General features: G+C 48.2%; 1 pseudogene; it reads left to right on the plus strand.

Moving 5' to 3' along the window:
* Positions 1-14469: 14469 nt before the first annotated feature.
* Positions 14470-14692, plus strand: LOC101526955 (mitochondrial import receptor subunit TOM6 homolog; annotated as a pseudogene).
* Positions 14693-15975: the final 1283 nt, after the last annotated feature.

Raw genomic sequence — 15975 nt, forward strand, 5'->3', positions numbered from 1 at the left:
GCGGTGGGAGAGGGATGATGGGAAGGCTCGGATGAGCATGGGAAAGACTGGGACTGGCACCTACCTGCCCCCTGCCTCCCCACACTGGGTTTCCAGCACTTTGTGGCCCAAGCAGGAGGGTTCCTGCAGAGCCAGAGCCACACACCCAGGTTCAAGGGCTTGCACCTGCTCCCAGAGTTGCCTGATTTTCCACAAGAGCCCAGGGAGACTCTGTCTACCTTCACCTATCAGCCTCCCCCTCCCCTACCCCCAAAGTAAGGGAAACCGGGAGCCTTCAACACTCCCATCCTCCACTCCCCAACTCTGAGGGCCTAACAATGGTCTATTTTAATTCCCACTGCCTGTGTCAGAAAAACATTAATCTCCACTGTCAGAGGGAAGCGAGGGAAGCCCATACTTCTCCTTTGGGGTCTGAGTTGCAAAACTCTTCCTCCAGACCCAGCACTGTAAGTCCTGTTTTTTACTTTCGCAGCTATGCACAAAATGCAACCAGCTCCTTTCTAAAAATGGACAGAAGAGGCCATGTCTTCCCCTGAAGTGAGAGTTTTCAAGGTGCTGGGACCTGGTGGACCCACAGGAGCTGTGCTGAAAGGAGTGCCTCTGTACCCAACAGCAGCAGCAGGAAGCCAGGCCCCGTGCAGGATGAGCTAACCATCTCCCTTGTATTTCTAATGTAAGGAACCAGGGTTGCATAGTCCAAGAGGTGATGCCAACTCCAAAGGGTGGCATGGTCCAGGAAGCTGTCAGCATCCCCTGTACAAAGTAACTCAAGGATTGAGCTACCATGGACTGCTGCATTCAGCCAAGGTCCTAAACAAGGCCGTGGCCATGGGCAACCCTCCAGCATCCTTGGTCTAATCGGCACTCAGCCATAGGACCTTCCCCACAGTCCGAGAAAGCAGTCACAGCAACCCATCTAGGCAAGGCCATACCATTGTAGTGGCTCTCACTGATCAGAAGCCAATAATGAGGTTTTCGAGTCAGACTCCAAGAGGACAAAATCAGGTGTGCGAGTTTTCAAAGTTCACTTGCTGAGGGTATCTGTGTGACTGGTCCTTGCACCAGTCCACCCCAGCAGAGAATCCGCTCCCCACACCAAGCCCAGCAGAACGATCATGGTGTCTACTCTAAGTTGTTCCCTTCCTGCCACCCATGGAGGAGGGAGGAGGTTTTGACAAAGAGTTTATATGAGCATCAGACAAAAGCAAGGAGGAATTTCGGGCACAAATCCTCAAAACGAAGGGCTCATATCATCTTCCAGAATTCACAGGCTGACTCATCTGTCCTCCCGCCTCTCCATCCCCAGAGTTGAATCTGATGAAATTTTATTTCATTCCTTCTGAAAGATCTCCCAACTTGGCATGAGAGTTGACTCCCTCAAGAGCTGTCCCTGGGGTGGGTAGTGTAGTGCAGTGGGCTAAGTCACAAACTCTGTCTACTCCAATTATGTTGGAGCTTCCTGCTAATGTACTCTGGGTGGCAGCAGGTAATGGCTCCAGTGCTTGGAAAACCCAGATGGAGTTCCAGACTCCAGATTTCAGGCTTGTCCAACCCTTGCCATTGCAAGCATTTGGAGAGTGAGTCAGCAGATGGAAGATCTCGCTCCCTCTCTCTTTCAAGTTGGTCAATATAACTACATAAATACTAAAAACTAATAATAATAATAATAAGTTGTCCCTGCAGATATCTCACCTGGAATCCTCCCATCAGAAGAGAAACGACCATGTTAAACTGCTTGCACTCTCAGCTTGGGTGTGTTCAAGGTCAACATGCGCTGGTCCATTCCCTCTTTGAAACCCAACCACCATATGTGAGTGCCAAGCATACGGTGGGGGCAGGATTGGGCTGGACCACAGCATCCATTGGTTCGGAGAGGAAGGAGCACAAAACAAACTTCTAAGCCAAACTTCTGGGCGAATGGATACTCTGAAGTGGACTGTGTCAGCCAATTACCTTGGAAGGATTTCCTCATCCTTGGAGTGGAGATATCAACAGCATCTCAGAACTATTGAAAGCACTTGAGCAGAACCCTCAGAACATGCTCCACAATGGGGACCCTGGGGTGACATCGGGTACTGGCGAGGCTGGGTGTGGTCTCTCCCATTGTATGCTCCCCTCCCCCAGATACAGGAAGAAGAAAAAGAAAATGTGTAAACAGTGGTCTTGCCCAATTTCCCCTGATCCTTGACCCTTACCACAGTGATCAACTATGTAAATATCATCAAAAATAAAATTAAAAACAAAAAAACCTACCACTAGCCAGTTCCCTCTTACCATCACTCATCTTCCCTGCCAGCCATATTGATGGTGTGGCCATGATGGCAAACTTGGACTTGGGTGCATGCTGAAAGCCCAAGACCCTGGGCAAACTCCTAATGCTGCCGACCAGGTTCCTCAGCAGTAAAGCAAGGATGGTAACTATGGCACATCTCACAGTGTTGTCAGAATTGAATGTTTTCGTATTTGTGAGATTCTCGGGCCCAGAACCGACACAGAACACACCAGCCCTGAACACTGGTGGTGATGGAGGGTCACTGTAATAGACAAGGGGACGACACAAAGTTTGGAGAAAGATAGAACTGAAAGACAAGTTATCTGTGTTCAAAAATTCTTGAAAGCCATACCTAGCTTGGGATGATGTGCATTTTCCAGGTACTTTCAGAATTCCTCACATGGCGAACGGTCTAGGCCAGGGCTTGAACATGACTTTTACTCAGCCCCTTCCCCCACTCTGTCTCTCCATGAAGCTGTTTTAACTGGGGAAATTTCCATTCCTTAAGGTTCAAAACTAAACATTAGGAACTGAAAGGAGAAGAATCCATCCCCTCTCTTGTGTTACTGGGTGTTTCTAAGCGGCCTTCCCTTCCAGCCCCTGGTGGGCTCCCACTGGAGAAGCAAGCTCCCAGCCCCCAGTGCTCGTGCACATGAATGACTGTTGTCTTTGTGGGACTAGAAAGAGATCGCTGAGCTGCCCAGGAAAACCACTGCCCAATCTTCTCCTCTTTAGATTTTGAAAAAAATTAAATCATCATTTTAAAGAGCCTGAAAACTGCTGAAATGCTCAGTCAGGTTAAGAACAAAGAGTTTGGGCCTGGCATGCTAGCCTAGTGGCTAAAGTCCTCGCCTTGAACATGCCAGGATCCCATATGGATGTCAGTTCTAATCCCGGCAGCCCTACTTCCTGTCCAGCTATTTGTGGCCTGGGAAAGCAGTCAAGGACGGTCCAAAGCCTTGGGACCCTGCAAATGTGTGGGAGACCTGGAAGAAGCTCCTGGCTGCTGGCTTGGGATTGGAGTTCAGCTCCGGCTGTTGTGGCCAGTTGGAAAGGTCACCTGGGGAGTGAATCATTGGATAGAAAAATCTTCCTCTCTGTTTCTTCTCCTCTCTGTATATCTGACTACCCAATAAAAATAAATAAATAAATATTGTTTAAAAAAGTCTCTTTCACCTGCCCCCCAACACATATAGTTTTTCTTTTTCTCTTTAAAGATTTATTCTTATTTTTATTTTTATTGCAAAGTCAGATATACAGAGAGGAGGAGAGACAGAGAGGGGGATCTTCCATCCGATGATTCACAACCCAAGTGACCACAACAGCTGGTGCTGCTCTAATCCGAAGCCAGGAGCCAGGAACCTCCTCCAGGTCTCCCACACGGGTGCAGGGTCCCAAAGGTTTGGGCTATCCTCAACTGCTTTCCCAGACCACAATCAGGGAGCCGGATGGGAAGTGGGGCTGCCAGGATTAGAACAAGCGCCCATATGGGATCCCAGGGCGTTCAAGGCGAGGACCTTACCTGCTAGGCCACAGTGCTGGGCATATGTAGTTTTTATTTCAAAAAGAAATCTCAAAGCTAAGAAGTTTAAATGTGTTGGCCCCAGTGCGATAGCGTAGTGGGTTAAAGTCCTCACATCAGAACTCTGAGTTCTTCAAAAATGCAGATTCCTGGGTTTCCTCCACATACCAAACAAATTGGAATCTCTGGGGAGAGCCTTGAAGAAAAAAATTTTTGAGAAAGCTCCCCCAGATGATTCTGATTTTCCTGATACCCAAATGTAGTGGTCTTGGTAGGCATATCTGTACACTTTTATTCAGATGGCTGAGCTTTGTCCAATAGGGGCTCTGACCGTCTAAGAAGCTTGCAAGAATGTCACATACCTTCCCAGTGACAGGGTTGGCAAACAACTGTATGCAGCATTCCTGTGAATTTCCCCAAGCCCTAAGATGGGAATGTTCCAGCAATAACCCCTTATTTCTCCCTTTTTCTTATTTTTTTTAGGATTTCTACTTATTTTTATTGGAAAGTCAGATCTACAAAGAGACATAGGAAGAGCTTCCATGCACTGACTCACTCTCCAAGTGGCCACAATGGCCAGAGCTGAGCCAATCTGAAGCCAGGAGCCAGGAGCTTCTTACAGGTTTCCCACATGGGCCTTCCCCAACTGCTTTCCCAGGCCAGAAGCAGGGAGCTGGTTGGGAAATGGAGCAGCCGCTGGGATTAGAACCAGCATCCATATGGGATCCCGGCACGTTCATGGCGAAGACTTTAGCCACTAAGCTACCATACCAGGCCTTCATCTCTTCCTTTTTCAAGAGAGCTGCCAGATGACATCTCATGATAATTTATTTATTTAACAGGTAAAACATTGGTTGCTGGGTAATTTACTGGGATGTTACTTAATGCTTCTCCCTTCTTGTGTTTTTCTGCCTTGCCCATATGAACAAATAGCATGGTCAGAATGAAGAGATTGAGCCTACAAGAAGTGTGGCGATGACACTCATGATCATCACTACTGTCATTACATGATGGTCTAAATCCCCAAAAGAAGGGAACTTGCTGAAGCCTAAGAAAACAGGAAAAGGAAATGATCTCACAGCAATGGGAAGGAAAGGGCTTGAAAGGGTGCTATGCACCTCTTGGTGCAGCTGTCTCCCCTTCCAGGCCCCAAGCTTGGTCCTTTTGTCCAGCACTCTATTTCTAGTGCCCATGACAGGACCCTATGCAAAGCTGACACGGCCCTGCAGAAGGACCCACTATCACGCATACACGTAGACAGATGGCTGTTCCCTCCCTCAACCCCATGAGCAGGCATCACTTCCTCAGCATCCGCCCTCACCCAACAGATCCCAGGGATGCTAAATGTGCACCATGTGGGGGGACCATGTGGTAGCCTAGTGGCTAAAGACCTTGCCTTGCATGCCCTGGGATTCCATATTGGTGCCAATTTATGTCCTGGCAGCCCTGCTTCCCATCCAGCTCCCTCATGGCTTGGGAAAGCAGTGGAGGACAGCCCAAACACTTGGGACCTATGTGGGAAACCTGGAAAAGGTTCCTGGCTCTTGGTTTTGGATCAACTCATCTCCAGCCATTGCAGCCACTTGGGGAGTGAATCAACAGATGGAAGATCTTCCTCTCTGTCTCTCCTTTTCTCTGTATATCTGACTTTCAAACTAAAAAAAAAAAAAAAATTTAAAGGTGCATCATGTGGACATCCCACAGCACAGCTCAACATTCAGGGCAGCCAGGAGCCCAGCAACAGAGAGGGCCCTAGAGAGCACCGTAAACCATACGTTCTAAGAGCCAAACCTAACAGGGCAGCTGATTCAGGGTCGGAGGTGCCAGCTCCAATTTTATTCCTATCTTTTCAATTATTCATACAAATAAATAGATGGAACAGAGAGGTCTGTTTAATAACAATCACCCTCTGGGTCAGCATGGGATGGTAACAGGTTGAGCTGCCAGCAGTGACACTGGCATTCCATATGAGTTGGTGCTTCCAGTCCCAGATGCTCTGTTCTGATCCAGCTTCCTGCTAATGTACCTGGGAGAGCAGCAAAAGATGGCCAGAGTACTTGGACCCTTGCCATCCATGTGGGAGACCTAAAGAATTTTAGACTCTACGCTTCAACCTGGTCCCTGCTATTGTCGCCATTTGGGGTAGTAAATCAGTAGATGGAAGATCTCTCTTTTCCTCTCTCCCATCCTTCCCTTTCTCTTTCCCTCCCTTCCTCCCCTCTGTAACTCTGCCTTTCAAATAAACAAACAAATGTTTTGAAATCGATCAATGCAGTGATACTCTATTACACTTTTTTCAGGTGAAACTCAAAAACTGTATAATAATCTACCATCGTCCAAGTATGTGTATTTCAAAAAGTTCACAGGAAATGGAATTGAAATGTGACTAACCCTAACCCTAACTCTTGCTAAAAGCACAGCCAGCACCCCATTGGTGCCTCCCCAAGGACAGAGATCAACTCTGTCACAGTCCCTCACTCTTGTCCACAGTCCATGAAGACCGTCACAGCTGTCCCACAAGCAGCACCCTCCCTTTCCTCTCAGGATCTGTGAACACCTCACCATCACCAAAATCTGCCCACCTTCCCTTCTGACAGCCACACTCCTGACAGCAGGTGCATGAAGATCACCATCGTCACGGTCCATGATGGACCCAGGCCTCTCTTCCTGCTGGTTCTTCAATCTCCCTCTGACGTGAGTGATGTTTTGAATCCACAACCCTGAAGTCATCCCTTGAGCTCACTCTTCAATGTCAACTTCCCCTAATCCCTTGGCCATTATTGGTACCTTCTTCCCAGGAGGTGGACCTCATCCAGGAAGACAATCTGAGGCCCCTGCTCAAGCAGCAGCTCACGCCCCTCTAGTAAGGAGGTGTGGAACCCAGCAGCAAGGCCACCCACCCAGCTCACCACATTCTTGTGAGAGGGAGGGGTGACAGCAGCTTCTCACATTCCCACCCTGGGCGTGTTCTCACCTCTCAGCTGACAGACACCCACTTACAGCTGCAGGTCTGCAGTCCTGGGCAGGAAACGAGGCCACTCCCCTCGCTCAGGCCCTTTCCAAGAAACTGCCAACCCAGATGTTTCAACACAGAGGCACCATCCTGTAGCATCACTGAGTTCTTGGTACTCACCAAGGCTGAACAGTTTTTCCCACTTTTTTTTTCTTCTCATTTTCTCCAGCATGAGTTCTGGAGTCCTTGCCTGAAGAAACTCACATTCCTACACGGAGAAAGGGGAAAACTCTGAGAACACAGGTGTCTACTTCCTCCAGCAGGACCCTCTCCTTGCGGAGCATGCTCTGTCCTTTCTCCCAGTGTTAAGCCCCCAGCCTCATCTCAGAACCCTCCAGCTTCCCACCCAGCAGGATGAGATAGAGTAAGCATTTCTTTTCCACAATCATCCGCTTGGACTGCACATAGTATAAAATTCAGAGGAAGAACTGGTGAAAGACTGCCTTTGTGGGGGCTTGGGGGGTCTCCACTCGTGGGGGTTCAGTGTGCTCAGTGTTGCATCAGGCGCAGCACAGCGGACAAGCCCAGGAAAACCACTGCGAGGGAGCCTTGTGCAAGTGGGGAAAGGCCATCTTCCTCTGCAAGATGACCCAAGTAATTTAGCAGGGCTGAACAGAAGTTAGAGAAAGTCAAAGGGCACACCAGAGGTCAAGGGAGGACCCTGTGCGTGGCAGGTGGCTTCAGTCTCTCTAGCTGGGGCCTGGGAGAAACTCCATACTGGGAAAGGGTTCTTCCACACGACTGCACCAAGGGAAATGAAGAGAGGAGATTTTAAGGTAACTCAAGATGGACACAGAAGAAGGGACCTCTTGACTTAAGACCTAAAAGTGATACTGACAGAGACAGTCTAAATGATGGGTGGGTTTGGTTCAGGGACTCTGACAGATCAACCCAAGCATAGATTTTCAAAAAAGGAAACAAGAAAAATAAATAAATAAAAGAAGCCTCTCTCCTCTCCTTCGGCCTCCACTTCACTCTAGGAAAGTATGGATGGGGAAGCAGGGAACTGTCATGAGGCCAGCCCTGAACTGTGCCAACCGCTCCCCCTGTCCCCCGCCCCCAGTGTGAAAGTCAAGGCTGAAAGTTTGCAGTATCCAGGAAGAGAGTCCTGACTCTTCTGGGTTTGAGTCATTTGGGGAGAGGATTTAGAAAAAATAGATGGGGAGAAAGTAGTCATGTGAAAAAGGAGGAGTTGGTGGGGTGTGACATTCACCTGGGGAAGGGCCATCTTCTGTGACCCCTGAGGATGTGAGCGCTGTGGGTCAGGGAAGCAGGTCCAGGAGTACAACTCCCAACCTGAACAGCGCTTATTCCACCTCTGGAAATCCAGAAGAAATGGAAACACTTAATCTGGGCATCTTCTCTTGCCAGGGACAGGGAGACAGCCCATCATTCACAAGCATCTCCTTCCCTGACATGATACCGTTTGTCTTTGCCTGGGCTCTGTCCATGGTACCCACTGCACCACTTTTCCAGTGCGTGTCTAGTGAAAGACAGCCCCAGAGCAGTTCCTCTTAGTCAAGTATGGTACCAAGTGCTGAGGCTACTAAGATCATCATATGCAGTCTTATTCTAAGGGGACTCATTTTATAATGTGGGAGACATAAGGAAGCCGGAAGAAATTGATGGCAATACAAGGAGAATCCACAATGGAAATAATAGAAGTGAACAGGGCCTGGCGCCGTGGCCTAGCGACTAAAGTCCTCACATTGAATGCAACGGGATCCCATATGGGCACTTGTTCTAATCCTGGCAGCTCCACTTCCCATCCAGCTCCCTTCTTGTGGCCTGGGAAAGCAGTCGAGGATGGCCCAATGCTTTGGGATCCTGCACCCGTGTGGGAGACCTGGAAGAGGTTCCTGGCTCCTGGCTTTGGATTGGAGCAGCACCAGCTGTTGTGGTCACTTGGGTAGTGAACCATTGGATGGAAGATCTTCCTCTCTGTCTCTCCTCTTCTCCTTATATCTGACTTTCCAATAAAAATAAATAAATCTAAAAAAAAGGAGTAAACAAATCTCTGACTGTTACAGGTATTTTGGAAGTAAATCAATGAAGAAAAACTCTCCTTCTGTATCTCTCTCTCTGTGCCTACCTTTCAAATAAATAAGTGTTTTTAAAAATCTGTTCACAACTGTTTATAGCAGCTTGATTCACAATAGCCAAGAACTAAAATGGTCTAGATATTCCTCAACAGAGGAACAGTTAGACAAGCTGTGGTATGTCAGTGCCATGGAATACTACTAAGCAATTAAAAGAAAGAAATTATGGATTCATGAAGCAATCTGGTCGAATCCAAAACAGCATGCTGAGCGAAGAGAAAACCATTCCATAAGACTATAGACTCTCTCATGACTGTCTTCTTTCACTTGGTTACATTTTCAAGGCTTACCCATGTCGTAGCATGAAACAAGTACTTCATTCCTTTTTATGGCCAAATAATATTGCATTGTGGGAGTACCCAACTTTCTGTGGGCCTCTGGGCTATTGTGAATGATATGCTACTCGTGTTCACATACAGATTTTTGAGTGACCATGTTTTTATTTCCTTTGGGTTTAGGTTTAGCAATGGAACTACTGGATCAAATGGGAACTCTGATTAATGTTTTGTGAAACGGCCAGGCTGTTTTCCATTTTGTACTCTCATCAGCAGTGTATAAAAGCACTTGGATCACGTTAGCACCTGGTAATATTTATTGTCTTATTTTCCTTTATTCTAATCATCCTGGGTGGGTGTGAAGTGTTTTTTCACTGTGATTTTGATTTGCATTTCCCTAATATGGCGGATGCTGTGCCTCTTCCAGTGTGTTCAGTGGCTATTTGTGTATCTTCTTTGCAGAACTGTTTGCTGTTAATTGGATTGTCCCTTTACCACACAGCTGTAAGCATTCTGCATACATTCTAGATTTGTAAATATTTTCTCCCATTCTATGGGTTGTCTTTTTGCTTTCTTGATAGTGTCCCCTGAAACAAAGTTTTTGGGCCCAATACAATATCTCAATTGGATAATCCTCCCCCTTGAAATGCTGGGATTCCATACAGTGCCCGTTCCTGTCGCAGCTGCTCCCTTCCCCTTCATATTCCTGCTTGTGGCCTGGGAAGGCAGTAGAGGATGGCCCCAAACCTTGGGATTCTGCATCCGCATGGGAGACCCAGAAGAGATCCCAGGCTGTTGGTTTCGGATCAGCTCAGCTCTGGCCATTGCGAACCTTGGGGAATGAACCAATGGATTGAAGACCTTTCTGTCTCTCCTTCTCTGTCTTTCCAATTGAATTAAATAAATCTTATTTAGAAAATAAACATAAAGCTTCTTGCTTCTTTAAAAAAAAAAAAAAAGATTTATTGGGCCCGGAGACGTGGCCTAGCAGCTAAAGTCCTCGTCTTGAAAGCCCCGGGATCCCATATGGGCGCCAGTTCTAATCCCGGCAGCTGCACTTCCCATCCAGCTCCCTGCTTGTGGCCTGGGAAAGCAGTTGAGGATGGCCCAATGCCTTGGGACACTGCACTCCGCGTGGGAGACCCGGAGGAGGTTCCAGGTTCCCGGCTTCGGATTGGCGCGCACCAGCCCATTGCGGCTCACTTGGGGAGTGAATCATCGGAAGGAGGATCTTCCTCTCTGTCTCTCCTCCTCTGTGTATATCTGGCTGTAATAAAAAAAAAAATGAATAAATCTTTAAAAAAAAATTTATTCATTTTTATTGGAAAGGCAGATTTACAGAGAGATGGAGAGGGAGGCAGAGAGAAAGATCTTCTATCTACTGGTTCACTCCCCAAGTGGTTGCAGGGATTGGAGCTGAGCCAGGAGCCTCTTCTGTGTCTTTCACGCAGGTGCAGGGTCCCAAGCCTTTGGGCCATCCTCGACTGCTTTCCCAGCACACAGGCAGGGAGCTGGATGGGAAGTGAAACAGCTGGGACACAAACTGGGGCAAGGTGAGGATTTTAGCCACTGAGCCATTGCACCAGGTTTAAAACTTTTCACTTCTAATGAAGTCCAATTTGTATTTAGTTTTTGTTTGTTGCTTTCACTTTTGATGTCATTATCTGAGAATCCATTGCCAAGTTCAAGATCTTGAAGATTTCCATATATATTTTAAGAGGTTATAACTTGAGCTCTCATTTCACTTTTCTACACAGTCTGAGATAAGGACCCAACTTTAGCCTCTTAAGTATGTATACCTATAAAATTACCTCAGTGTCATTTGTTACAAAAACTTCATCTCCTCTTGCGTTGTTAGCACCTTATAATAAAAACCAACTAACCATAGATGTATGTGTTGATCTCTGAATTCTCCATTATGTTCTCTTGGTCTGTTTGTCTACTCTTCTTTTAAGATATGTATTCATTTTTATTTGAAAGGTGCAGTCACAGAGAGAGAAGGAGACACAGAGATCTTCCATCTACTGGTTCAGTCCTCAAATGGCAACAACAGCTGGAGCTGTGCAAGTCAAAAGCCAAGGGCCAGGAGCATCTTCCAAAACACCCACACAACATTTGGGCCATCCACCACTGCTTTCCCAGGTGCATTAGCAGGGAACTGGATCAGAAATGGAGCAATAGGGACTCAAACCAGTGCCCATTGGGATGTTGGCACCACAGGCAGAAGCTTAAGCTGATACACCACAGCAGGTTATTACTTTCTTTTTTAAAGATTTATTTATTTTTATTGCAAAATCATATATATAGAGAAGAGGAGAGACAGAGAGGAATATCTTCCGTCCAATGATTCACTCCCCAAGTGACCACAACGGCTGGTGCTGTGCCAATCCGAAGCCAGAAGCCCAGATCCTCTTCTGGGTCTCCCATGTGGGTACAGGGTCCCAAAGCCTTGGGCCGTCCTTGACTGCTTTCCCAGGCCACAAGCAGGAGCTGGATGGGAAGCAAGACTGCTGGGATTAGAACCGGCGCCCATATGGGCTCCTGGCACGTGTAAGGCGAGGACTTTAGCCACTAGGCCACGGCGCCAGGCCTGAGTTATTTATTTTTTATTGGAAAGTCAGATATACAGAGAGCAGGAAAGTCAGAGAGGAAGATCTTCCATCTGCTGATTCACTTCCCAAGCAGCTGGAACGGCCAGCGCTGCGCTGATTTGCAGACAGGATCCAGGAGGTTCTTCTGGGTCTCCCACGTGGGTGCAGGGTCCCAAGGCTTTGGGCCGTCCTCAACTGCTTTCCCAGGCCACAAGCAGGGAGCTGGATGGGAAGCAGGCCAGTAGGACACAAACTGGTACCCCTGAGGGATCCCAGTGTGTGCAAGGCGAGGACTTTAGCTGCTAGGCTACCACTCTGGGCCAGCTGTTCCACTCCTAATCCAGTTCCCAGCTAATGGCCTGGGAAAGCAGCAGAGGTCGAGTCCTTGGGCCCCTGCACCCATACGGGAGAGCCGGGAAAAGCTCCCAGCCTACTTCCAGCCACTGAAGCCCTCTAGGGAGTGAACCAGCAGTCGGAGGATCTCTTTCTCTCCCTGCTTCTCTCTCTATAGCTCTACCTTCAAATAAAATAAAATCACCTCAGAGGTGAAAAAAAAAAAGGCATTTCTGTTCTTGTCCTCCTCTCATCTCTTTTATGTCTCATGTTAGCCATCTTGGTGGTGATGTTTTCTTTCCGCCACCAACCAACAACAAAGCCAGTGCTCACTCCTTAAAATCCTCCCATGGCAAAATTCTTACAAAGCAGTTCTACTTAAAGAAATCAGACACCAGACCAGAGACAGGATAAAGCTGAACCCTATGTGTTCTGTGAGACAGATCCGGTTGGAGCAAAGACTTATTTTTATAAGAGAGAAGTGTCCACTACTAGGGCTCAAAAATGCTGCAGACCTCAGCAAGTTACTAAAGATAACCCAGGCAAGGAACTCTCCACCCACCCCGGAGGAGCTCAGTGCTCTGCGTGTACAATGTAATCCCTGCTTCTCAGGTGAGTAACCAACCCAGGCACCAGATCCCTCACCAGGGAGGAGCAAGAGTAACCCAACTTCCACAGAAACCCTGGAAGAGGCAAGTCTCCTTCACCCAAACCCCCCAAGCCAGATGGGACCCTCCTGGCACCTGGGACCCTACAGCTCTACTCTGGGCAGTGCCTACCTGGGGCAAGGGAGGCACCTACAGCACCTGCATGGTCCTGGGCAGGAGTACTTCATTAGAGTTTGGATCTATGGCATCTTGCTTGGCTCACCCTAGTGCCAGCCCGGTTTCTAATCCTAGCTCTACCACTGACAGGGCAGGAACAAGTCTGTCGTGCTCTCTGGGCCTTGGTCAATTCATCTGAGAAATCAAAGTACTAGCCTTAGGTTAGTGTTTGCCAATAACTGGTCCAGGAAATCAAAGGGAGACTAAATTTTCAGATTTATAAAACCTTTACCAAATGGATTCACTTCTCTCTCTCTCTCTCTCTCTTTCTCTTTCAGAGCTAAATGAGGAAGGAGTGCTCATTAGGAAAACTGGTTCTTGAAGCCAGCATGATGCTTCCACAAGCCAAGCTAATATCCCCCCTGCAGTACCAGCATCCCATGTGGGCAGTGTTCACATCCTGGCTGTTCCACTTCCTATCCAGCTCCCTGCCTGTGGCCGGGAAAGCAGTCAAGGACGGCCCAAACCTAGAGACCCTGAACCCACGTGGGAGACCCAGAAGAACCTCCTGGCTCCTGGCTTCAGATCAGTTCAGCGCCAGCCATTGTGGCCATTTGGGGAGTGAACCAGCAGATGGAAGATCTCTCTCCCCTCTCTGTAAATCTGCTTTTCAAATAAATAATTAAATAAATCTAAAAAAAAAAAAAGGAAAGAAAATTGGCTCTTGGGATCATGGAGGTTGAGAAGTCCCAGGACAGACGACCTACAAGCTACAGACCTGCAGGTGTCATGACATGACCCAGATCAAGTCTGAAGACCTCAGAACCAAGGGAATTGATGGGGGAGCTCTCAGTCCAAGGCCTAAGGGATCCAAGGGCTCACTGGCTCAAGTCCTAGACACCAACAGCCCCAAATCCTGGAGGCCTGACACCCCCTAGAGGAGGCATAGTCAGTAACAGTGTGTGCACTTATGCTAGGATGGCTTGGCGTGAGGCTGACGGCCATGGAGGTCCGTGTACAAGCAGGGGAAGTGAGGAGCGGGCACGTGGGAGCACCGGGCGTTCAGCATGTGGTAATGCTGTTGCTTGGGATACCGTATCCAAATGCCCAGGACCACATCCTTGCAGCACTTCAGTGTCCTGCAGAACACTCTAGGAGGTCATGATGGTGGCCCAAGAGGTACCTGGGTCTTTGCCACCCACATGGGAGACTCAGGCAGTTTGAATTCCCAGCTGCTGGTATTGCCCTGCTCAGCCCTAGCTGTTGCAGGCAACTGGAGAGTGAACCAGCAGAAGGAAATCTTACATCTGACTCTGTATTTCAAGTAAATAACAACAAGTCATTAAAAAAATCCCTTCCAAGGCAGAAATACTGGATTCATAAATAACATGACACATCATGCTACATGACACATTTTTCCAGCTCATAGAGAAAAGATTTACATAAGAAAAGAGGAGGGACAGTCTGGTCCAGTCCTCCTTGTGCTCTCGTTCACTTTCTTTCTCTCTCTTTCTGCCTTTCAAACAAAATAAATAAATCTTAAAAAAGAAAAAGAAAGTAAAGAGGCAGTGCCAGGCAGGCTGCGTGCAGAGGTGCGGCCATGGCTTCCAGTGGCGTGGCTGGGAATCCCTCTGACTCCATGAATGCGGCTCCCAAAATTCCCAACAATGCGGGAGCTGGGCCTCGGGGTGTCTACCGCTTCGCCACCGAAGGGAATGATTTCCAGAGGAACTTGATCCTCAATTTGGGACTCTGTTGCAGTCTTGTGGCTGGCCAGGGACTTGAGTGACATCGACCTCGTGGCACCCCAGCCAGGGGTGTAGCCAAGCAGACCAGTGGAATCACTGTGCTGTACTCAGGCCTTCCAGAAGCAGAGCCGGCCATCTATGACCATCACAGCACATGCGTGGACAGCAGCTCAGGCTGGGTGCAGTGGGGAGCCCCACCCTCTTCCCACCTGTCCTTCCTTGAGTCCATTCAGGACTGTCAGCAGGTAGGTTCCAGCCAGGGTGCCCCCACTGCTCTGTAAAGTCACTACACTTTTGTACCGTCTTGTCCTGAGGAGTAACAGTGGTGTCTTAATCAATATGTGAAATAAAGACTGCATACAAGCGGGGGAGGGAAGGGTGAAAAAAACCCAGGAAAGCATCAGGCAAGCCAAGACAAGCTGCCTCCTCCAATTTACAGGGCTGCTTCAGAAGGGCCAAGTGTGTTAAATGACCACTGCTTAAACCAAGTCAAAGTGATTATTACACATGTGGGCCAGCACCCTGGAGTAGTAGACTAAGCCCCTGTCTGCAGCTCCAGAATCCCATATGGGCATGAGTTCTGGTTGCTCCACTTCCAATCCAGCTCCCTGCTGATGCACCTGGAAAAACAGTAGAGGATGGCCTAGGTTCTTAGGCTCCTGAACGCATGTGGAAGACCAGGAAGACCCAGAAGAAGCTTCTGGCTCCTGGCTTCAGATCAGCTCAGGAAGCTGATCTGGCCATTTGCAGAGTGAAGCAACGAACAGCAGATCTCTCTCTCCCTCCCTCTCAATCATGCTCTCTCTCTTTCTGTGTGTGTGTCCTTCTCTCTGTAACTCTGACCTTCCAATGAAAGCAGCAGACAGGGGCCTAGTCTACTATTCCAAGGTACTGGCCCATATACTCAGAATGTGACATGTAATTTTTTTAAAGTACTCAATAAATAATGGATATAATAGGCAACATACAATGCAGGGGATGTGAAGAAAAGAGAAGATTCCTGTGCTCTTAGATTGAGTAGGAAAGGGGACACTTAGCAGGCCGTTAATTGTATGTATTTTGGAATCAAGGGAGAAAAGTGAAGACCATAGACACTGCAACCTGCACAAAGACAACCTTCAAGAAAAACATTCATGCAGATAGAGAAGACGAGAGGCCCAAGAGCTGAGCACTGGTGATTTCGATATGAGAAGGGCAAACATCGAGGAAAAGGCAGCAATGGGGCATCAGAACAAGCCGATGAGCTCAGACAGGAGCCAGGGAAGCCTGGGAAGCTGGAAGCCAATGCAGAGAGAGTGCACAGCACACTGTGCCCTGGTCCAAGTGACACAGGCCTGAGCGCCAACTTCTGGGCGTAT

This window comes from Ochotona princeps, chromosome 21 (assembly GCF_030435755.1).
Source record: "Ochotona princeps isolate mOchPri1 chromosome 21, mOchPri1.hap1, whole genome shotgun sequence".
NCBI lineage: Eukaryota > Metazoa > Chordata > Mammalia > Lagomorpha > Ochotonidae > Ochotona > Ochotona princeps.